Raw genomic sequence first — 24092 nt, forward strand, 5'->3', positions numbered from 1 at the left:
CATGTTATTTTCAAAGAGAGGCAACCTTCCTGCTGTTCTGAAATTTAGTGCTTTGTGAAAACAGATACATAAATACTGTCTGGACTAGCAGCCAAAGACGTTCTAAACTGGAACTTTTTCACATTTTCTTCCTTTGAGTAATAGGAAATGACTAAGCTCAGAGTGTCGAAAATCCCCTTATTGTTGGAAACTCCTCTATTGTTTTAGGCTGGAGACTCATAAGGAAAACAAGTTATGCAGAAGGGAAATCCACAGGACGGTATCGTTAAAAGGGTTCCCCAGCCTGTGCAGGGAAGCACAGGATCTCACCTTAAAATGGTAAGTCCTTTTCAAAACTTTACAGACAACTGTACAGCCAAGGGCTAGGCTTTCTAGATCAGCCATTTCTGAAACAAATAGGTCTATATGACAGCTGATGTTAGGCCCAGGAGTCGTCAAGCAGACCTCTAGCTGCTTACCAGGTTTATGGAATCTTTGCAGTTGTTCCTAAAGAACAGCACAATGTTTAATGCAAATCTTGTACAGTTTGATTTTGATCCCCAAATTCATATAGAATATACATTGTGAATAATTTTACCACAGTCAACAGCTCATCCAAATGAGCTGGGAACATACAAATGTTCCCACCAATTGCATTTGACTCGCACAAGTGTTTTCTGAAGTTTGTAGAAAGGACTTTCAAGCTTTTTACATGCCAGCATATGGAAGACAGATAGATCATTAAAACATGCCGTTGGCTTTTTATGGCAGCATTTACCTTCCTTGGTTGCATACATCACCAGACCACGGATTCTGCCCATGCAGTACAGCACAGGTTTTGCTGATAATTGCAAACATCGCAGTGTTCCATCTATAAACCTTTCTTCAGTATATTATTTACAAGTACAACGGATTAAACAGGAAAAAAAGGCAGCAACATTGTCATAGTGTTCATGTGATGCAAGGCACAGCACCAGATTTCCATAAAGCAGTTCGATGTTTTCATGTTAAATAGCTTCTGAGACTCAGCAAACATTGCCTTGGGTTGCCTCAGGGAGTCCACTCATCTGCACATGCTCGGACAATGTCAGATGATTGTTGGGGCTTTTAAACGTTACGTGAATGAATGTCTGTTACCCGAAGGCTCATGAACAGCGTGGGCTAAACTGATGAGGGGCTGGGACCTTGCTCAGCTTCTTGTTAAGGAAAGGGGATGAGAAGAAAGAAGCAGCAGAGCTGGATTAGAGTCAGAGGGAAAATTGATACGCAAAGGCAGGGATAGGAAAGCCTGAAAATGTGGTCAGTTATTGCTGCTTCGTCCTCCCTTATCTCCTAGCAGACACTTTCCTTCATTTCACACCAATGGTAGGTTACGCCTTGGGTTTCCAGCCCTCTGCAGCAGGCAAATTGGCCTGCAGGCCCATTGCCTTTTCACCTCTCCTTTTGTCTGCTCTGTCCCCAAACTGCCTCATAGTTTGATGCCTCTAGCTTTTCTATGACAGCATTCACCTTCCTTGGTCACATGCTTCACAGAGCCACAGATATTGCTAGGCAGTGGAACACAGGTCATACTGTTAAAGTAAACAGCAACATCTAGAAAACTTAATTCAGTAAATGACTTATAACCACAGCAGATTAGATTGGAAAAAATGGGTAGTTTGCTTTACATACACCTGAGTTTAGTTATGATGAACATTAAGTAATCACAACACATATGAGCAATTGACAGTGTAACTCTCCTGACCTCATACCAAAATCATACACATAAATGGTTCTTTAGGTAAACCACAGATATTACTTTCTAAAGAAAGTCTCTTTACCCTAACTTTAGTGAATTCATGATCACAAAGGCTTTTACCCACATTTTGAACTTTGAATTCTTTTTTTATGTCCAGCCTAGTTTTTCTCCTAAGAGCTGGATTTGCTCCTAGATGCCTTATGACTCAGCACCCTGCTCTAAGTCCCTGTCATCACTGACAGTGTGACAGAGACAAAACACTAATGTGTTGTACAGTTACATTGTTAGGATGAAAGTGAGCCCAGAAAAAACCTTTACTCTTTAGGCCAGAGGCTAAACAGGTAGCATGATAAATTCACTAGCATCTGGACTGCGCACTGACTGTCAGACTTGATGGCAACCTGAGGCTGCAGAGTGAATAACTGATGGAAATCTCAAAATGTGTAGGGAGAAGTGTGAAAGAGACCAGCTACAGGCACATATTTTAAAGAAAAATGCCATCTGTTAACGACAGTTCACGTGAGAGCATTGTGGCAGGTTATATATCTGATTCTCCACATGGATGTATTGGTGTAAATCAGATATAGCACTAGGGAGGTCAAAACTGCTGAGTGATCAGGTTCAGGCTGAGGCTGTGCTACTCCACTGTGTAAAAGCAGAAGGCATTGTTTGTGGCTGCTGGAATAACTGACTCATTTGGGTACTATCAAATGCCTGCAATCCTGAAATTAATTTGACATGCCTAGTGCCTGGAATAGTGGCGTAGGTGTTCAGACAACATGTTCCTCTGAAAAAATAAACAGTGAGACAGTCTTGCATAGACCTACTTACCATAGCTAGTACTTACTGTCTTATGGACCTCCAAGAAGATGGAGCTCTTTGGGAATGCTGTTGCTCCTCAGAGGGTCGATGGAGCTCTTTGGGAATGCTGTTGCTCCTCAGAGGGTCATATATGGCTAAATCCAAGCAGAGCATCCAAGACAAAATCAACAACTCAAGACTGCCTGCACACAGGCACTACAGAAGCGTTTTGTGCACTTTTTGGGGAGCAGAGCTGACCATGCCTGGGTGCCACCTGCAAGAAGAAACACAATCCCACTGCTGCTTTCTGAGGGAAGTGTGTGTTACATTTATAATCACTCTCTCATTCTAAGTGATCTTCTCTGTGCTGAAGCACGTTAACTCTTATAAAAACCAGGAAAGCTGTGGGTTACTGACCCATATCTGCATAAAGCCTCAAATTAATCTTCCTCTCCTGCTCTTTTCAATCCTCAGTGATAACTGAAAATAAGAGAGAACAGTGATTAGATTATTTTACTAAGCTTTATCCTATTTATTAAATCATGACATTTCATCGCCCATTGAATTGCATAACTATACTACTGAGAAAAGTAATATGATCCATTTTTCTTTCAAAATACTGAATAAAAGACACGTTTATGACACATTTCAGAGGAAATTAGACAATGACATTTTTGTGCTCAGAAGTAAGATGTGTTTTTATCTTGCCATGCTTAATATTCATGCTAATTCACACTGCACTTTTTCACAGTTATCAGAGAAGCATATACTTTTGGTGTAAATTTGATCTACTGCCTTCTAATTACATGAACATGGATTCTAGCCCACCTCTCTTTGTATTCTCTTGCATGTTACAATGCAGTGCAAGATAATACAAGTATGGAGATCTTGGAATTTTTTCAACCACTTATACTTTTAAAATCCACAGAAAATCCTAGTTTGATGTAGGCAGATGACACAGGATTATTACTCTAGTCTCTTCTTTCACAGACGGATCTGAAACTCTTTTTACTCAAAATACTTCCAGCTTGCTTTACACTTCATTTTATAAAGTTTTATTCTACTGGACTTTTAATCACTCAAAATCTAATAAGAAAGTCATTCCCATGGCTGAAATAAAGGCTCTTATAATTCCCCTTTTCCTTATCATGTTAGGCATGTTCAAAACTATCCAAAGCTCTTTCTATCTCAGTTTAGGGATTTATATATACATTTAAATAATAAAAATCTCCAGTCACATTGTTTTTAAAAACCTGCAAATCCTGTGAGCTTTCCTTTAACCACCACCAGCTAGATGCAGTATTTCCACCAGGATTTCAGGGAATTCATATAAGAGGTTCAATATGTGCAAGCTTACTTGAAAAAGCCAGGTTATTTATGGTTAATTACCTGGCCTGATAGTTGCCTGCTGGATAAGACTTCCTTCTTAAAAAAATTAAAGGAAAAGTAAAATTATTTAATCTTTTTGTTGACATTCAGCTATCTTCTACAGGAGCTGTATCTAACAACCACCTTAGCCACAGCTGAGGAGGTAATTACTCTCTCCATTACTGTTTTCTGGGTTGCTGTTGCATATGTTTTCTCTCCCTGGCTGCAGGTTTCAGTAGGATCTCAGAAGATGCACTTCACCCTAACACATGGACACTAAACTTACAGAATGAAACACTTCCCATAGTAGATGTTTTAGTAGCAGTAAATACAGCAATCAGGTGAGACAATGAAATACACGTTGCAGACATGTATTTCTTTTAGTATACTGGTGATTTCTCAACACAATACTGAAAAAAGAAGGGCTCTTACTTCATTTTTCCTATGTAGTGACACCTAACTTGAAACCAGAGAAGGCAGAAATCCAAAAATATGCCTATGGATGGCACAGCAGAGAGTTTCTCACTTGCTGAAGAAATGATTACCTGCAATGATTAAATCTGCAATGCATCGTTTCGGCGTACACCGATATGACATTCCTTTGATGGTGGGAGGTCTTTGGAGATCACCACCGCCATTCCTAAGGGATAAAATATGTAGAACAGAAAGCTTTGAAAAAATGTCTCTGTAGCACCCTTTGTTTGGTGTCATTTTTATATTGCTGTGTTACAAAAACAAGATTAAGACCTGTGTTGTAAAGGAAAATTGCCTACTAATTAGCTGTCCTCAGTTTAAGCATTAATAACATAGTTCAGCTTGCTTTGCACAGTTAAATAGAATATCCATCTTCACATTGGGAAAACCATGAAAACAAGCAAAAACTGTTGAATTTTCCACTATTAATTCAGCAGGTCTGCATTTAAACCTTCATATATGCACTGACTTTTTCAGTAAAGCAACACTTGAACTGCATTAACTTTGAAGTGTCAGAAATGGGTAATATTGTTTTACCAACTATCAAAAGCCTATGTGAGCAGAATAATAATGTATTTTGTCTACCAACAAATTTTCATAAATTATTCAAAATCTGAATGACAATAATAATATATATATATATTATGGAATAGAGACCTCCTGATTGAAAATATAAATTAAATTCATATAAATGGCTTTAAAATTATTTACTCACCAATTCTGAATATTAACTATCAGAGTTAATGGCTCTATTCTCTTTCCTAGACAAATTTTAGTACATATTCTGCTTGAAGTCCACTCAACAGAGTTAGAGGTAAGTCAAGATGAAAGCTGTTTTCTTTGTTCAGATAGAACTAAATATTTGGAAAACCAAAGTGCATATGCGGTGGTCTAAGAATCACACACAAAGTTCTCCAGGCTTTTTCTTAGCCCTTTTCCATTGTCTAAGTAACAGCTGACAAGCAGCAGATGTTTTGACTATGATAAGATCCTTTTCTTTCCTTCTAATATGCTGTTTCTTATGACAAATGATTATCACTGGAGTCTTGCTGGAACAGGTACTACATTAACAGTAAGTGAGGTTTCTGTTCTCATCCTCTTTTTTTTCTGCATTTATTTTGCAGTATTGCTCAGGTACTATAAGTTCCAGTTAAGGTGGGGGAGAGGAAGCCTATTCCTTTTTTTTGTTTTAGTCATTGACTTTTTGTAGTGGGAAAATTCACTATCGTAAGACTTTGCCTGTAAATCAGGCCAACTGATTTGTAAAGCTGAATGCTTGGAAACATGGTCAGCTGATTAAGGCATTGGACTGTGACTCAGGAGGTCTGGATTCAGTTCCCGGCACTTACTGCATCACCCTGGGCAAATCACTTTACTGCTTTTACCCTTGCAATTCCAAATGCAGAAGAGGAACCTTAGTAATGTTTCTTTTGCCCTCTCCCTCCTTCCCTGCACCATGGACCACCAGCACATCTTAACTAGCTGTACACAGCTGAGAGAATGGTATTTGTGTTGAGCATGAAGAACCTGGCATTAGATGAAATGAAATTAATATGTAAGAAATTCTATCTTGCAGTTTTAAAAGCACTCTTGAGGTTTTTCCTACAAGTAAACAAATTGTGAAGAAAAAATCAAAGCTGTTCTTCAAAAAATCAACTATGTGCCCTTCCTTATTTCTATCAATGCCTCTCTGTCAATGAAAGACAGATATGTGTTGTTAGTAGTGACAGCAATGGAGTTGCTGCTAGCTGCTTTTACTGATAAATATTACTGCTGCCAAAGCACCTGTGATGCCAACCTTCAGGGTGAGTGCCATGCAAATACCCACTGAGTGTGGCTTCCCTGCTCCTGGGGGTGCTTAGTTTTGGACTGGATTCCAGTGCAGCAACATTTCCTTGTGGAGGCTGTGCATGCTTCAACAGACATTTGTGGATACTCTCCTTTCCAAATTCTCAGCAGTGAGAAGCAAAGGAATCACTTATCAGCCTCTGATCTCCCAAGTATTCTTAATGGGCATGTATCCAGGCTTTTTCATTAATGTAAGTAGCAGCTAACTAAACTGGCTAATAAGTTGACTCTGTTTTTTCACTCATTTTCAATCAACATAACTAATCAACATGCCAGAGAATGCAAAATACTGTACAAGCCCTTGAGAGGAGAAGCATTTTTAATCATCATGATTGTTCATCTGTTGATAAAAAAGTGTCTTAAAATTAATATAATGATAGCTTGTGATGCTGAATGTTTAATAGCATATGGAAAGCACACCCAGTACTGTGTGGAAAAGAAGGCGGTAGGATGTGCTCTGAATCACAGATTTACTGACATGAAAATTCAGGGAGCTCAATGCACAATGATGGACTGTAAAATATCCTATTTATTTACAAAGGAGAGATGAATAAGGGTCAAAATTCAAACTGAGTTTAAAATATCTACAAATAGGTGATAGCAATAAAGAGAAAAGACATAGCCAATAAAATTTGGCATCTGTATCCTTTTGAGTTTATCAAGCACTTTAAAAATCTGAATGAATAAAGACGAACCACATCATAGTAAGATTAATATAATTCACATTTTTCATATGAAGCAGCTGACACAGAGAGAAAATAAAACAAATATTACCAAAAGATATCTGCTTTGAAAAGTCTTTGTGATGCCCAAAAACCTGCCCATTCTTCTCTAAGAAGTCAAGGTTCCAAGACCTCTAGAAACAGAATTCATTTTAGAGGTCTTAGGTCTCAGAAAATATTATTACCCATACATGTGCAGCAAGCCTTTGTAAAATTGGTAATGAAAACCATAACCATAATGGCTTGACATATTAGGCTTTTTGGGCTCAACTTGTCTAAGTCAGTCACCATGCACATCCATTAGAGTTAAGGAATTTTCATTAGGACTGCCAGTAGAGTCTAAGGTATGATTCATCACATGTTAAAGTCTCTATTTTAAACAAGCCAGATGAATTACACCTTAAAAAGGATATTTTTCTGCACTAATTGTAAAGAAATTCTGGCATGGGTAGAGTATATGTAAATGCTGCAGTCAGAGTTCTGGAGCTCTGAAAACTCTTGATGTCAATGGGTTGCTTTTACAACTGCCTTAAATACAAAGCCAGTAGCAGGTAAATCCTGTACATGGTGAGTTCCTTTTGTTTTCTAAAATTTGTTCTGATATGAAAGTGCTTAATGGCCAGTATCACAAGCATTTGCTAAAATTTCTAGACAAAATAGGCACTCTGCCATGAGGTATGCATATTTAGATGACCATTTATGATAGTAAATTACTGTTGACATTCTCAAAGTTATACAGCTGAGAGTATGACCTGTAGTTTATTTGGTCACATTTCTTTTTTGGCCAGTGAAAAGATGAATGTATAATTATCATTGTTTATATTCAGTGGATGCATTTTCTTTCACAAGCATTAAAAAACTACTGTATATAGAAAGGCCATATACAAATACATTTCACAACTCCATTGCAGAGCATGCCTCTCTAACCTAGGTTATCTTTCTAATTACGATGAATTATATTGCCAGCTGAGATGAAAGACATTAATAAAAATAAAATTTTGGAAGTGATTGCAGAGAAGTTCATCTATTGTACCAAACTGTTTTTTCTGCTGGAAGTGTTTGCTCCTGGAACAGCGATGAACTGCTTTTTTTTTACCTACAGTACTTAAAGTGTACCCAGAAATCTTTGAAATCCTTACAGTCTCCAAATATAGGTAAAAAATGTTAGTATAAACCAAGAAAATATTATTTTCTTAGCTTTACAAAGAAAAAAAGGTGAACTAAATGAAGGAATGAGTTTGTCCAAGGTTCAGGGGTGGGTTCTTGTGAAGCAGAGTGTCCCAAATTCCATTCCAGAGTTCTAATCAAGACACCATCCTGCTGTTTTATCCCAGGAAACACAGGAATATTCTGCAGTTGTTTGGCTGTGGAGATCAGAAAATAACTCTTTTTTTTCCAGAAGCCAACAATGAAAATACAACATGAGGGCAGCTATCTTACCTATCTCTTATAACCTAGGAGCGAAGATCAAGAAATAAGAATGGAACTTGGAGTCTCTTTCTCCAAAAGTGAAACACTTCTTGGAATTAGCCATCCATAAGCTCCAACTTCATGATCTCTTGCAGTTAGATTTATTTCATGCTGGAAATACTTTGCAGCACTCAGCTGTAAGACAGCTTTGAACTAAGGTCTGCATAGCTAAATTATAAAGAAATTATGGAGGGCTTATAGGCCTAGCTGAGCAGCTAGCTTATTGTTTTGCATTCATTTTTACATTAATGTGGTTAAATAACATCTAGATCAAAACTAGATTTTATCTGGATAGCTCCACAGCACAAGTGACATGGTACAGATATATGTGCAAGAAAATATGCAGCAGACCTGACAAAGATTGTGCATCATGAACAACCAAGAAAAGTTCTAGCAAGAAAAGAAGTACCTAATTTTCTGCTCGAAGTGAGGTTGATTTGAATTCCCTTTCTACCTGTCTTTGTTTGAATCTTTCTGTCATGGAAATGTTCTAGCCATTTCTATCCAAAATCTATTTCCTGTAGGCTGCATTGCGTTTTAATTAAGAGCGGGACTACAAAGCGAAGGACAGGAGAGACTGATTACGTAGTCCACTGCTTACAGAAATCTTGCAGGAAATCCGACACTGCTGTTTTTCTGCAAATAGGACAATGTATCCTCTTTTGCAAATGACACTTAACTGGGGTAGGGTCTCCCATAGATTATTCATCTGTTACACAAGTAGGAAAAGAAACGGACAAGCTGTCCACATAGCACAACCAGCCTGTCTTAATTGTGCTACACAGACTGATGCTGAACTGAGGACTGCAAGGGAAATACATATTCCTGTTATCATGACCCACTGGATCATCCAGTCCAACCATTCCTATCAAAAGCCCAAACTTTCAGGACACAGAGGAATCAGTCTGCTCAATGCTGACAAGGTTTCAGTCACTCTACACATATCCACTCTGAGTGATATAGACAGTTAGAAATGTGGGATGAGAAGTGTTTCTAAGGATCTGAACCTACACCTTTCTAGATCTTAATTGTGATGTATCCAGAAAATCCCGCTTTCCAGTTTAGAATAAATTTCAAATGAAGTGTTACAAACAAATATTACAAGAAAATAAACATAAAACTATATCAGCTGGAAGGTCAATAGGTCTAATAAGCAATAAACTAGTGCAGCAGCAAAAAAACAGGTTGGGATATGTGCATGCATATGCATGTGTGTTTATACCACAGAATGTACTTTGTGTGTACAACTTGGCCAAGTAACACATCATACTGGCAAAATCCAAGGCTACTCCTTGTCTTCAGTGTTGGCAAGTGTTTGCATACGTTTACTAGCCTGAGACTGAGAGAATGACCTTGTCATAGTTCTGCTGTTAACACTTTTCTCGGCAATTAAATATATTAGCTGTTGCTTTTTGGATTGCTGATTCTGGGAGAAGAACAAAGGTGGCAGAGGAGAGGAGAACAGGAAGGTATTATTTGCTCATGGCAAATCTGAAAGCAAGTTTCATGAAGGAATTGACATCTTATGAGTGTGGGCCTAATATGAACAACAGAAGAGTCAGATTAAGAGATTTGCAATTCTCAGAGGACCAGGTATGGTCCAGAAATTATTTGCAGAGTGTTTCTGTACAATTTTGTCCTTTATCTCTCATGCAAGCGAGAACAGATGAAGTAGCCATGAGCTGGTACATAGTTAAAAATACTCCTTGTTGAAAACAAATGCTATAATTTATGACTTCTTGGATACTTCAAAACCAGAGAAGAGAAAATAAAATAAACCAAAGCAACAATAAAAGCATCTGTACTAGCACCCATTACAGGTCTGAGTCTTGGTTTGATAACCCAGATTTTATACTGGATTCTCCACTGAATTCAGAAGAATGAGTTCCTATTTGAGATGTCAGTATGTAGCTTGAGAAACCTTTAGGATTTATCTGGTTTGATCACAGATTAATTCTCCATTCAAGCTGTTCCAAGAAGCCGGTCAAAAAGTCAACTAAATCAATGGAAGTGTTTGAAAGCATTTACAAAAGCTTTTTATCAGTCCCCAAAAGGCTTAAGAGTTGAAAATATTTGTAAACAATATTTAAATCAATAAAATATGTTTATACTTTTTTTTGTGAAATGGTCCCGGAATTTTTGGCACTCAGATAAAAGGTGCATCGGAGAAAAATCTATAACCTTATGAGCAGCATGTTCTCTTGAAACATATTCTCTTGGAAATAAATGATCCTAGATTCCCTATTATGGAAGGATGCATCCAATAAATAGATTACCATATGAAAAGGAGGGGAAAGTTTCTTCTCTTGCTTTTCCTTGAAACATGAGGGTCATGTTATAAAGTCATCTGCTAGGCTGATCCCAATGGTGAGTTTCTCAGATGAAGAGTTTTAAAATAAATACCACTAGGATTCAGGCATAAAATCTTTAAGTTCTTTGGGAAGACTACTTATCTAAGAATTGATGTACTGTATTTGTATTTCTAAAATTAAATTTATAAAAGTTTTGCCTTTTCATATTTTTGTTTGGTTGGGGTTTTGGTTGGATTTTTACTTTGTGCTTAGATACAAAAATTAGACAAGACATAGTAGTAATAAAGAATTACTTTAGTCTAAGACTGGGTACGACACAGCAGAAATTTCCTATGATTCTAACTTGCCTTTATCTGGGAGAAACTTCTGCAGATATCAGGTGAATCATTTTAACATCACCCTGCAACTCCTTCCTTAGTCTTCACTGAAATGTGTTCCAGTAATGGTCCTGCACAAAGGAAAACAATGATATGGGTTCATGCTAGCAAACTTGAATATATTAACTACAGTGATTAAATTAAGAACTTGTATGTCTTCAGCTCCCTTAAGGTAGATTAAAATAGACATGCATCAACAGAGAGCTGTTTAGCCTCTCTGATATCCGAATTGCTTTTCTTTCTTGGTCAGGGACAATGATGAAGGTTAATTGACGCCCATGGTGAGTTGGGCTTTTGTCAAGAACTTGCCTGGCGTCAACTATTACTATAATGCTTCAAAAATTGCCGCAAGACTCCAAGATATATGGCATTTCTTCTATAGAAAGAGCCTTGAAAGACATGAATGCAAGCTTATTTACAGCTATCAGATTCTCAGTTTTGGTTCATATTGAAGATGTGAATTCTGGGTCATGTCTAAAATTCAGCTTACTATTTTTTTAAAAACTATGGATAAAACGGAAATTGTACTTTTTGTGGTATATGGAGGTAAATGAGAAACACATTTAAAAAGCAGATGGTTGAAACAGCCAATCCAAGTCTTTCTACAGAGTTTAATGCTTGCAGGCTTGGACTTTGTTACAGTGGTAAGTAAGATATTTTATACTACAAGTAAAGGAAACAACTTAAACTATACATTTATATGCGAGTTGGAAATTAAGTACTTGAGAGAAAATCCTAGGACAGCCAATGAATATGTTTGCATACACAGCAGTGGTCAGAAATTAATTCTTATATAATGTAACATGGTAGAAAAAAAACCAAAAATATTATGAAGGCACTAAATTAAATAGTTGTAGATTTTCAGCCTGTGCATGGCTTTGGTCACCTGGTCTTTCACAGAAAGGGTCATTTCAGCCTGGGCATGGCTTTAGTCACCTGATCTTTCACAGAAAGGGTCATCGGGCACTGGAACAGGCTGCCCAAGAAGGTGGTTGAGTCACTGTCCTTGGAGGTATTTAAAAGATGGGTAGGCAAGGTGCTCAGGGACATGATTTAGTGGCAGAGAGGAATGGTTGGACTCGATAATCCAAGGTGTCTTTTCCAATCTAGTGATTCTATGATTCTATGATCTGGAAATATTTATCGGAAAAAGATTTGAATCAAAGACAAGAAATAAATTGGGGCTATAGAGGAAAGTTTGCAATAAAAGAAATTGAAAATTTCAGGATTATTTGAATTTCAGTAAGGATAAGTAATAGATGAAAAAACTTCTTAGAAATAATGAATGAACTATAAACAATCAAGCAGATGTTCTACTATAATTTCTCCCATAACACAAGAAGGGGGAATAATCAATAAAAAATTGAAGTAGCATATTGTACACTGTTCAGCAGAAGCAATTCTGAACATAACATCCAATTATCTTGTAGATCTAATAAATGCAAGTTGCCCTTGCTATTCAGAAATATGAAAATATAAACAGAACTTTCAATTTTAGCATAGATAAGATGGAAAAAATCTATGCAAGATGATGCAAATCACTACATTTTAGGATGTAAATGGGATGTAAATATTTATAGGCAGATCCCATGGTTATTACCCTCCTGGGGTTTATTATACCTTGTTCTAAGCAACCTGATGCTGGTCACCTTCTGAAGAGGAATGCAAAATGAGATTGACTGCTAGCTAGGCAGATATCGGAAATCTTTGCATCCTTTTTATATTTCACTTTGTAATTCTGGCCTCATGAGCAGAAAGCACCATTGGTTTGCTGTTCAATGAAATGATAGCTGATATAGTAACTCTTCCAATTTATAGGGCAAGTATATTCTAGTAGCATATGCTACTATAGGCAGAGCCAGCAGTGACATCTAATCACTGTGAGAAAGCTTATTCTAACTTTGCTGCCAACAATTTAGGTTAGATAACAGACGCACATTGACTTGATAGCAGGTGGATAAAAGGGTATAAACTGTGTTTTGTGCCTTCTGTCGGTATTACTTATAGATTAGCTGATTTTAGGAATTCAAGAGAGATTGTGTTATACAAATTTAGTTTCCCTGAGAGTTGAGTACTTCTGTAAGATGGCAGATCAGTAGCTTTCCATTTGAAATTCTCCAATTAACTGTAAGACTGATAGATATGTGAAAATGTCCATGTGTCTGTCAAGCATTTATATGTAGGTTGAAGTTGTAAGCAAACAGCACAGAGGATTTTCTTCTATTATTGTGTTTTCCTTCCAAAATTATTAGTAACTGTAGTTTCTTGTTTATATTTTTTGTTCCCAAACATTACTGCTCATGAGACAAAGCCAGAAGAGCCATATGTGGTTTTATGCTTTTACTGGTTGGGGAGTTCATGAGCCAGCAACTGCTCAGAGACGGGATGCAAGCAATTGCAGTGAATAGAGGAAAAATGAGGAGATACTGTTGTTGTGAGGTCTTGCTGTTCATAGCTGCATCACTGTTTGAGATGTACTTTGAAATAAAATGTATTGTCACACTTCTGGAAAGCACTGTGATTTATAAAACAAAACTGCCTTTCAAGTTATTTCAGTGTAATATAGGCAATAACAAAGGAAATTTCCCATAATATCATTATCAAAATGTTCCAGTCTTAATACAGAAGGAAAACTTAAAAATGAAAATAAAGTTCATTCTACGCTGGCCTCCTGGCTCACATTGAATCCTAATGGCATTACTGTTAGTTTATGCACACATTTGAACACTCAAAACTGTATTTATTCTAATAAACGTGCCATAAAAACAGTTATCATGTAACAAAATCTTTCATCACAGCACAATCCAGTGAAAATCCAAAGCAACATAGTAATTAAGGTATTGTTTGTGTGTTTACAATTTTTTATTGAGTTAAAAAAGGTTAAAATTTAGATGTTTTGCAGAAATGTTCTTAAGAAAGCAAAGTCAAATGGCTTTCTGGGAATTGTATGAAGTTTTTCACAGAACGTCTGTGACCCAGATGTTTTTATCTGGATAGCTTAGAGATGTCAGGAGCAAGTGTAGAATTAGAGAAGTCAATCCAGAAGGTCTAAAGCTCACAGCTTCATCTATGTCACATTTCCAGATGAACTCACTGCTTGGGATGGACAGGAACAAAAGAGACTTTTTAATAACCCTCTGCTGGACTGTGGCTCTGACTGTGTCTGGTACCCACCTGACAGTCAGGTGCCTGGAACTACTTTGTTCTTGCTTCTCTTGCCATTAAGCATTCACACTCCCATGTACCTATTTGTTCTCCCCTCACTATTGAAGAGCCTATAAATGCTCAAACAATGTGCAAAGTGAAGCAATATGTTATGGCAACAAATGTCTTACAGTACTAGTAGTTTTTAATATAAAAGGCCAAATTAGAATTAGAATTAAAAGCCATTCACCTCTTCTAGGACTTCACACAATTCCTATTATAACCAGAGAGAAACTTCCACTTCACTTCCTTCATAGAGTGGGGAGAACAATGTGCTTAATCTGGCAGAACTTCACAGAAACAAGATAAGCCTTCATCATGCATTTTCTCAGCTGAAGGGAGAACATGCCGGCTATGACAACTACCCAGAATTTAGCACTCCCTGGGGAGAGCAAAGAATAAATGCCAAGTATTTTGTTTTCCTGTGTATATTTTATGAACACTGAGGTTAAAATGACAAATGTAAAAAAGAAATATTATTTTGCTACAAATGATACAGGAGACAGCTTTCATTAGATCACAACTTTATGTTGTCCTTTACATCATTATTAAATTACATTCCTGATGAATTGCTTTTATTTAATATGCTACATGAAGATATCATGCTTGCTTTATTTCCAGACAGTTACCGTCATGTCAGATGAGACTACTGTTATTTCAGTTATTGTTATCTTAACTCATGCACTGAATGGTTTTGAGAATGTAGCACACTGAAAGGAACAGGATTATAGGACTTTTTTGAAAAGATACGTAAGCAATAGCTAAAAGTCTGCATTCTGCATGAAATTAGAATAACTAAAGGAAAACTGATTAATGAAAAATAGACATCAGCTCATCATCACAAAAAAAATTTACTTCTGAGAATATAATGCTAGAGGGAAGAAAGAACTTAAGAAAGTTCAAAATGTTTATATTTTACCTTTCAACAGTGAAGTGCTTAAATGCTACAATATTATTTTTGAGAGTTTCTAACTACTAATTTAGTTTCTAGTTGCCATTTGCAGATATAACAAGAGTGACAGAGATACTTTACGAAATGCTGTAAAATGTACTGAGATGCTTTTTATATATTTTCATTTGATGACATTTTAATTATCTAAAATCCTAATTTTCTGTTGAAAACTAATGGTCAACTTGACGTAAGGAAAATACTCTCTTCAAAATATTCTATGAGAGGAAACCACTACACTCAATAAACCTGCATGTGTGTATGATGTTCTGAAAAATCACATGGGGCATTAGCTGAGCACTTCTGTAAATCTATGGACAAATTCCACTGTCTTTTAGTGGGAACAGGCCTTCATCACTTGTCTATCTTTAACTTTGACTAGACAATATTTTTTCAGGAAAAGTAAAGCATTCTTTTTGAGCCAGGTTCAGATCTCTATAACTAGACTGGGTTCAGTGGCATTACATACGGCATGGATTGACACAACATATTCTGAAATGGATGCCACACTCTCAGCTTTCAAATATTACTGTTACTAATAAACATAGGAATACTTACTCTATTTATTAAACTTTCTAAAACCCTAACAGCAGTTGTGGAAAAAGAAAGATTTATCTACCGATAAAACCCCAGATATTATCTTTACCAAATCCCCACTCCTTATTGTAATGAAATTTGTCTTTCAGCTCTTAAAATGTATTTATAGAGCCAGAAATGTATTCTGGTCCACCGTCTTTGAGATGAATAACTACATTATTACATGCCTGTCAAATCTAAGTAGGGTTGTTAATAATAGACAGCTACTAAAAATTCAAAACATGGGAGGTGTCTTTTGGAGATAATTGCAGTTTTAACCTCTGATTTCCCTTCTGAATCAGTTACTTACCTTCATATGCACTGTTCCATGCCTGATCTCCAATCAGAATAGAACATGTTTCAAAAAATTCAAAGAATTTTTTTAACAAACCTATGAATATACACTACCAGAATTTTAAGATCCTACAATCTTTAATCTATGAAACAACTGCCCTCCACTCATTAATCAGTAAAAGCATAGTAGAAGACAAATTTAATGGAAATATTGTATTTAAAGGTATTTTTTCTATCTTACACCACAAACATTGCTTTCCCCTTAATCTATATTTGCAATTAGAAATCTGGACATCTACACTCAGATCCTTTTCACTTTTCTGATACAATTTTTTAATTGAGATTTGCTTTACTACATTTCATTGAAAGAATGAAAAGAAAGATACTCCACACACATGATAGATACAAGGGAGAGCCACCTAACCTGAAGCATAACGATATAGATCTTTTTCCAAGTGTGAACTCTGAGCTCACATATTCAACCTGTCTTACTGGAAATTCTGATAGTTCAATTTCTCTAGAGTTATAAAAATACTTTCCCACTATTTTTATCAACAAAACAATGTAAAAAAAAACAACTCAGTTCAGTGTAACTGTTTCACTTCTAGAATCCCTTTGTGCCTTGTGCCTTCATAGATTTGGTGCTTTATATCTCTATCCTATTTTTTGGAATCTTCCAACTGGGTGATTTTACTCTACCATGCACCAGAGACTTATGATTTCCAGAACACACTATGGAAAGTTTATGAGATATGTAAATGTAGGTGAAGACCCCAGGCCATCAAACAGAGATAAAAAATAGTGTCCTCCATATGCCACCCATGTATCACAAACCCTTTTCCCTGAAGACTTTAGCTGGCCATCTTTGTCAAACCAGTCTGATCATCGACCAAAGAAGTGCTGGGACAAAGTCTTCTTCTGCTGACTAGATTTATTTCTAGTTATTAGGTTTTGGAAGATCTAGTCATCCAAGGAGTAAGATCAAGATCAAGCTGTAGAATTCAGCTCATTCACTCATCATTTCCCTCAGTGTTCACTACTTCTCCTCATAGCAGAAGAAAAATACTGTGAGAGCCTGCTCCAAAGTTATTGCAGTTACAGACTCAAGCTAAAGCTCCATTTGATTTTTTCTCTAGATAATTCAGTGATAAGTGCATGGGAAGAATCTCACCACAGAAGAAATGTGATGTGAATTCACAACAGAGATGCTGCTAATATCACTCTGTAGAATAGTTAAATATTGCATAAACATGTAAAAAGCATTTCAGAGTTTTCTGAAGGGGTTAAAAAGTATTTACTTAAAAAAAATTACTTTTTTTTAACATTTGTCTTGCCAGATATTATTTTCTCTTAAAAATGTCTCAATTACATTTTTCTGAAGGGTAAACTGAAAGCTTTATTTACAATATATTTTTCTTTCTGTGAGAAAACAAGAATTTTGCTATCAGACTATCTTTTCATTCTTATTCCACAACTTGGTCTGAATCCACACTCACATTAATTCAATTTAACATCACATGCCAAATCAACCAAACATATATCTCACATTCAAGGTGTTTCATCATTTTGTTTAAAAAAAATGGTCCCAAGGGTTTGTGCTCATTATTTAAAAATTGCACTGATACGGTCCTCATGTCTCTGCCCCCTCACCTATGCATTGGCTAAGTCTGGAAAACCTGATCACACTGCACTGCCGACTCTCCTTTCAAGAAAGTCAGCAAATAATTATGCAATCTGTTCATGTAGTGCAAATAACTTGGCATTCTGGGAGCCTACCAGTGCGACGAGAAATAATACGGACTTTGTAGGGATGCAAACACCTGAAGTGAATTAAAACTCTACACTCTTCTAATGCCACCATATGAGGCAGCAGCAGCAACATGCAAATATTTTTAAAATTACAGAGCTGGCTTTGAGGCTGGATTATTATTTTTGACAGCTTTTTCCTTTCAGATGTTACACTTGGTAAAGCCCAGTGTTCATCTGTATGACATGCTACTTTTCAAACAAAAGCATCTGCCTTCTGCTTCTGTAGCATCAGATGTTTCCAAGAAAACTGCTGCTTGCAAAGTCGACAGCTCTGTCCCCTCCACACCATCAGCTCACTCATTGCAGTAAAATTCTCTTAAAGTGCATCATGTTGTTTATTTGCCACTTAAGGCTTTTGTGTAGTGGCTTTTTTTTTTTTTAAAAAAAAAAAGTCACTTTTGTGGTACTATGCATGAGTTCTCAGTTGACTAGCTGCTTTTTCAATTATTGAATTTGATATATATCTAATAACATGACATCTACATGACCTGCTACATTCTACAAATTCCAGATGAACAGACAAGCAATGTCTTTGATTAATCAAAGAAACTTTACTAAAAGTCTCACGAGTCTGATTGATAGTTACAACTGGATACACAAATACAGCAAAACAGAGTGCAGTTGCTTTGTCGGTTGGCTCTGGAGAAATAAAAGAAAACAAACCAGGCCTCCACAGAAATCCAACTGTTGGAGTACCTTTTAAATTAGTCATGTAAAGAAATAATTTATTGTACAATAATTTATTCTACTTGTATGCTTGCTGATCTATGCTTGCATATATGTGATTTGTATTTTATATGTGTGCTCATTTATTCGTAAATCATGATAAGAAAAATTGCATTTTAACCTGCAGAGATTAATGTTGGAAGGACTGTTAAAACATCAATGGGCACAGAAAAACTGTAGAGTAAGAGAATCTTAACCTCATGTAAGATTAATTTGAATAAATGTCATTGTCTATAGCCAGAATGTCATGATGAGTCATCAGTCTCCCACAATTAATTTACTGTAATAAAATCAAGATAAGACTGGTTTTAGGAAGAACGGAAGTATTTTTCCTTCTTAGAAGAAGAACAGCTACAGAGAATTTTATCAGGCATTAGAAAGTTGCATCTTGCTTTCAGAAAAATAGATTATGTGAAAGTCTAAAATGGGGGCAAATGCTGAAGAAGAGTAGGCATTTTACTTTAGAGTATAAAAACATTGTGGATAATTGTACAATAGCTAAAATTTGGCAACTTATATAACATATTGTAAGTACAGTGAGAATAAATGAGAAAAAATGAGAGTAACCTTGAACGAGTCCTGCAATAGTGCTGCCAAAGGCCTATCAACACCTTCTTATTAGAGTTGTAGCAATAGCTCTCCAGAGATTTAAAGGCTTCTAAATCTACAAACTCACTGAAATTACCAATAAGATCCACACTGATGAGGGAGTATGAAACTGTACCACTGGGCAGCTAACTCACCAGACACTTCCGAAGTGCTCAAGGCAGAAAAGCTAACCAAGATGATGAAAACAGATGTTATAGAGAAGATTGCTGTATTGAAGCATCCTAAAATCAAAATGTGATTCATTTTGGCAAGGTGCCACAGAGAGGTCCAGAAGGTAACAGATGAGAACTGTAGGCAAGGAGGTGAACAGATGATTTGGCTAGACCCAGGTAGAGCTTAAGCTTTCTTTCTTTTGTTCTTGATGTAAGTATAATGTTTAAGAAACATCCTGGAGAAGACATCAGAAAATAAATTTCTCCTTCTTCCTAAGAAAGAGCTAAGGTCTACCCAATGCTGATTGTTTCCACAGGAATTAGTTTGTGTGTAAAAAAATCATTAACGTTGTTGGAAAAAACAACCAATGAAAAATACATCAGTAATTCATTATAATCTGGCTAATATTTCTTTATCAAAATATTGATGTTTGGCAAAATTATTTATAGCTGAACTTTTTTAATGACTTTGCTAATCAATTGAGATAAATAAGCAATTCTAGGACTCAGGTCATATGTTAAAAAAACCCAACTAAACCAGCTGAGCTAAACTTTACATGTGCTTTTTAATTCCCATTAGCTGTAAGGATATTTTGATGGTGGCTAACTTAGATGTAAATGTCTGCATGATGGATCACTACAGGTAGGCAAAGCATCATCTCATCTGTCAGAATTGACCATAAAAATTCCTTTTTGTCTCTATCAGAACAAACACTGTAAAGTCAGAATTCACATCTGCTCTGGCAAAGATGGTGCAGCACCTTAAGGAGTCTTACTTTCTGACTTTTGTAATATATGTTTAGGACAAAATAAGAGAAATTAACACTTTCAATAATTGTACATTTTATACAAAGCACTTTTATGCACACTACCACTGTTATTAATGCTTCTTAAATCTTCTACTGTCACTATATTTAAGCCTATGAAGCTTGACATGGTCTGGATTAGAGCAATAATTTTAATCCTCTGCTGCAGATTGATCAACAGGAAAGCTATCTTCTCTGTGGTCTTTCTGGGAAAAGAATGAGTTCAGAATTTGTTTTCTGTATGATGAATGCTATTCTGCTTCTCTTAAAAGAAATTATGTCAAACCACTAAACAGCCATGTAGAAAAAATCCCTAGATTACTTCAGATTCTGGTATGCTTCTGAACATCCTTCAGTCTAGCTACCCTTCCTACGCTCGAAATATTCATTGTCTTCTTTGACAAATCTGGACAAATATCTTTGTCAAAGGAGATGTAAATAAAAACTTCTTGGTAAACAGAAAATATACTTTACATCTATCAACGTGCAGTAAAGATATAAAAACTTTTAGTACCCCTTGAGGCAAGATTTCAAGGAAAAGCTAATTGGTTTAGTTGTGCTTCCTAAATAAATGAGGCTTGTGTAATCATACAGTTTGCCCATCTGTCTGTCTGTTGTTGCCATCCCTGGAGTTTGTTGTCCAGTCATAACTGAGTCTGACAGCAGTGTAGTCTCAAAGATTAGAAGTTCCCATTCATTTTATATGAATGAGTTCCTGGTTATAGCAATGGTCCTAATTAGCATTTTCTTGAAGGAAAAGCCATTGCAATCCAGTCCTTTACTGGTTTCAGGAGGAAACAGCCAGCTGGCTGGTCAGCATACACTTATATTTGGACAGTCAGCATAAGTGCAGCTGTAAATCTGTCACAGCATATGCTTGCCGCTCATCCAACCAAATACATAGAAGATGCAGGAGGCATGAAAGTAGCGAGGAGTATGTGGGAAAGGCTTGTCGGTAGTGTGGAGAGTGTTATGGAAAGGTGAAAATGAATCATCATTTTGGTTGCTGATCAAATAGCCTTATATTTTCTTGCGTGTGTGTATTCACCACTGAAGCTTTCTGCCTTTTCAGGAGTGCCACAAGGCCTACACACTTTATTTATATTTCAAATCCTTTTCAGTGCTGTTCTCCTTAATGAAACCATGTCTATTAAGGTTTGTTGAGTGGGAATTCGGAAGCTTAGTTGTGACAAAAAGGGGGAAGTCTGTATTTGCATTATCATGAAACATTATGGAGAAGCACATGCAGAATCCAGCTGACACCACACTTCCTCATAGAGGGCAGTGCACTTGAATAGCTTAAGTGCTTGAAATGCATGAAGTGAATACATAAAATAGTTGAAAAGAGATTATATTTTATCACCAGACACATGGTAAGGTTGCTTCAGACAGGGAACATGGTTTAAAAAAGAATAGGGTTGAAGACCAGTGTCTTTCATCTTTCATAATAAGCTTTTTTAGACAACACTGATATTCACAGGGTGAAGGGGGAAACTCTGCATTGCAAAGAAATGAGCCACAATCCCGGATATTCAATAGGAAGGCAAGTTTGTCAGGCTGTCAAGGAAGAAGCAGCAGACTGTGCATGCAGGCAGTTAGCCTTCATGTAAGCTGCTTAACTACCTGCTATGCAGTGCTGTACATTTGAGATTAATGGTAAGCACAGAAAACTTAAAGGGAAGATTTACCAATGAACTGAAATACTGAATGAATTACCCCATAAACAAAATTATATTCTCTAAAGCTCTAAATTCCTCGAAGGCCTATACTAATGCCAGGGAAAGAAAGAACAAAAAAAAAAACAAACAGCCAAGAAAATAATTACATTCTTTTATATGTGTTATGTTGTAAATGAAAACACTTTTTCAGTTGAGGAAAACAGATTTTTTTAAAAATCCTTTCTTTGAAGAAAAGCAAACTTCTTTTTCTGCAAGTCCAAAATTATGCAAGGCCCAAAAATTTTGGTAACCCATCTGAAATAATTCATAGCTACACCTTGCCAAAAACTTAGCTTGGCTAACCACCTGTGACCTATTAGGTAAATGAGTCCAAAATCTTAGTCCTTAAAGTTCTGCCTACCTCTGCAATCACCTGAAAATCTCAAAGCCAGATATATGAAAATGTTTAGGAAACAAATTTCTATTTATGGAGAGAGAACAAAGAAATCCTTGAGCTAGCACTAACACTATCTGAAACTTCCACCCAGTTCACTGTGTCACTATATGGAGAAAGGAGGTGGAGACAGCAACCCTGAGGAGATTCTGCATACACAAGCATTACAAAGTGCATTGCAACGTTATCTTACTAGTGGTATATCAAATATGTTTTATTGTTCCTTTCTACTCTTGCTCTGTGTTAAGGGCTGACATCGTAATATTTAGTCACTACATGCTTGTTCTATTTTTAATACAAAATTACTGGTGATACAATATTTAATGCAGTAATCAATGTAATTTAATCAAAGTTAATCAGTTGCTGTAGGGATTTGCGCTGATGCAGCCCTACTAGTTCTGGTTCCAGAGCACCCTTGTCAGCAGCACGATGACATTTCACCCCTTGGTGTAGCAATGCCTCAGGCACCTGAGGTTTTGTGACAGGAGTACCTGCCTTGGGGTTTGCTCTTCAATACTTACATAGCTTTTCTGGAGAGTCAAATCCCTAATTAGAAGGCTAGTTGGACCTTGGCTGATCCTTTATTCTAAGTGACATCTAAAGACCCATGCCCTGTGTAGGCAGGTCAGGCATTTTGCTGGAAGCTGCAGTGTACAGCAAGTGCCAAATTACTTTTATTGTTTGTGTCTTTTAGGTATCTGCTTTGACTGAGTCATCTGTGTTTCATCTAGAACCTGCAAAAGCATGGTCAATGAATAGATTTCTGTCTTTATATTTCCTGGTAATGTTTTCACTGTTGAGTTTTCACCTGTAGTATGAACCTCAGCATAATTTAATACAGACCATACAGTGCAAAAATACTCATGGCTCTGGAGAAAGTAACACGTTCCAAATATATGTGAGATTGTATACAGAAAACAAAAAAATCATTTGCTTATAAAGACTTTTTTTGTACTTGAGAAAGTTTCTGTAGAATAAAGTTTATTCTACATTAACGACAAGCACAAACTCTTCAAGAGTATCCAACACTGGATTATACACAATTGCCTGAGACTATTGGTGCTGATCTTCTGTTCGGTTGGGAAAGAGAGATTCATGAGACTGTTTACCAGATAAAGGCTTGGTTAAATGTTTATGTAAGGGTGGATTGTTAGGGACTGAAACTTAATATTTTCTATATGCAAAACCATGATTTATTTATTTTTGTATTTTCCAAAGTAGCACAGGTTTCCCCAAAGACTTCAGAGAATAGCTATGAGCTTGTAAAATATTAGGTGAAACCTCTACTCTTCTCCAGCAAAATTATATCATTTCCTGAATAAGAAAAACAGTAGGTGAAAAAGCATTGAAGGTTTCATGTTGATATGAATAATTTGAAAGATAAAAGATACTGGGTAAGACTCCTTGAAGGTGTCCTCTCATTTTCTGCATAGGGAAGCATTGCTGAAAAGCACAGGTAAAATGGTGTCACCCTACCAACTGTATGACAAATACATCTAACTGTTTGACTCTAGAGTGTGCTACCAAGAAGGATAAAATTAATTATCCTTCACTAATTTAACAAGTCCTTTTTTTTCTAAATGTGATGTTATATGCAAGCTGCATCTGAGACATATTTTTAAAATATTAGGAAAAGAAAAATTGAAAAAAATGTAATTTCTCTTTGAGGCTGGTAGTACTCCAGAACAGGATGTCTTTTACTGATTTTGTCCCTAAGCACTTAGGCTTCTTTGATCTCTGCATGTTGTGGGAACAGAACACCTTAT

General features: G+C 36.4%; 1 long non-coding RNA gene across 2 annotated transcripts; it reads left to right on the top strand.

Annotated features, from left to right (window-relative positions):
• Window positions 1-242: 242 nt before the first annotated feature.
• LOC138721855 (uncharacterized) lies at window positions 243-23128 on the top strand. Of its 2 annotated transcripts, XR_011337627.1 has the most exons (4): window positions 243-318; window positions 4116-4227; window positions 5126-5174; window positions 23021-23128. It is a non-coding gene; the product is annotated as an uncharacterized lncRNA (long non-coding RNA). The 2 variants fall into 2 exon arrangements; XR_011337628.1 differs by lacking the exons at window positions 5126-5174; window positions 23021-23128 and adding an exon at window positions 4337-4403.
• Window positions 23129-24092: the final 964 nt, after the last annotated feature.

Source organism: Phaenicophaeus curvirostris, chromosome 6 (genome assembly GCF_032191515.1).
Source record: "Phaenicophaeus curvirostris isolate KB17595 chromosome 6, BPBGC_Pcur_1.0, whole genome shotgun sequence".
Lineage (NCBI taxonomy): Eukaryota > Metazoa > Chordata > Aves > Cuculiformes > Cuculidae > Phaenicophaeus > Phaenicophaeus curvirostris.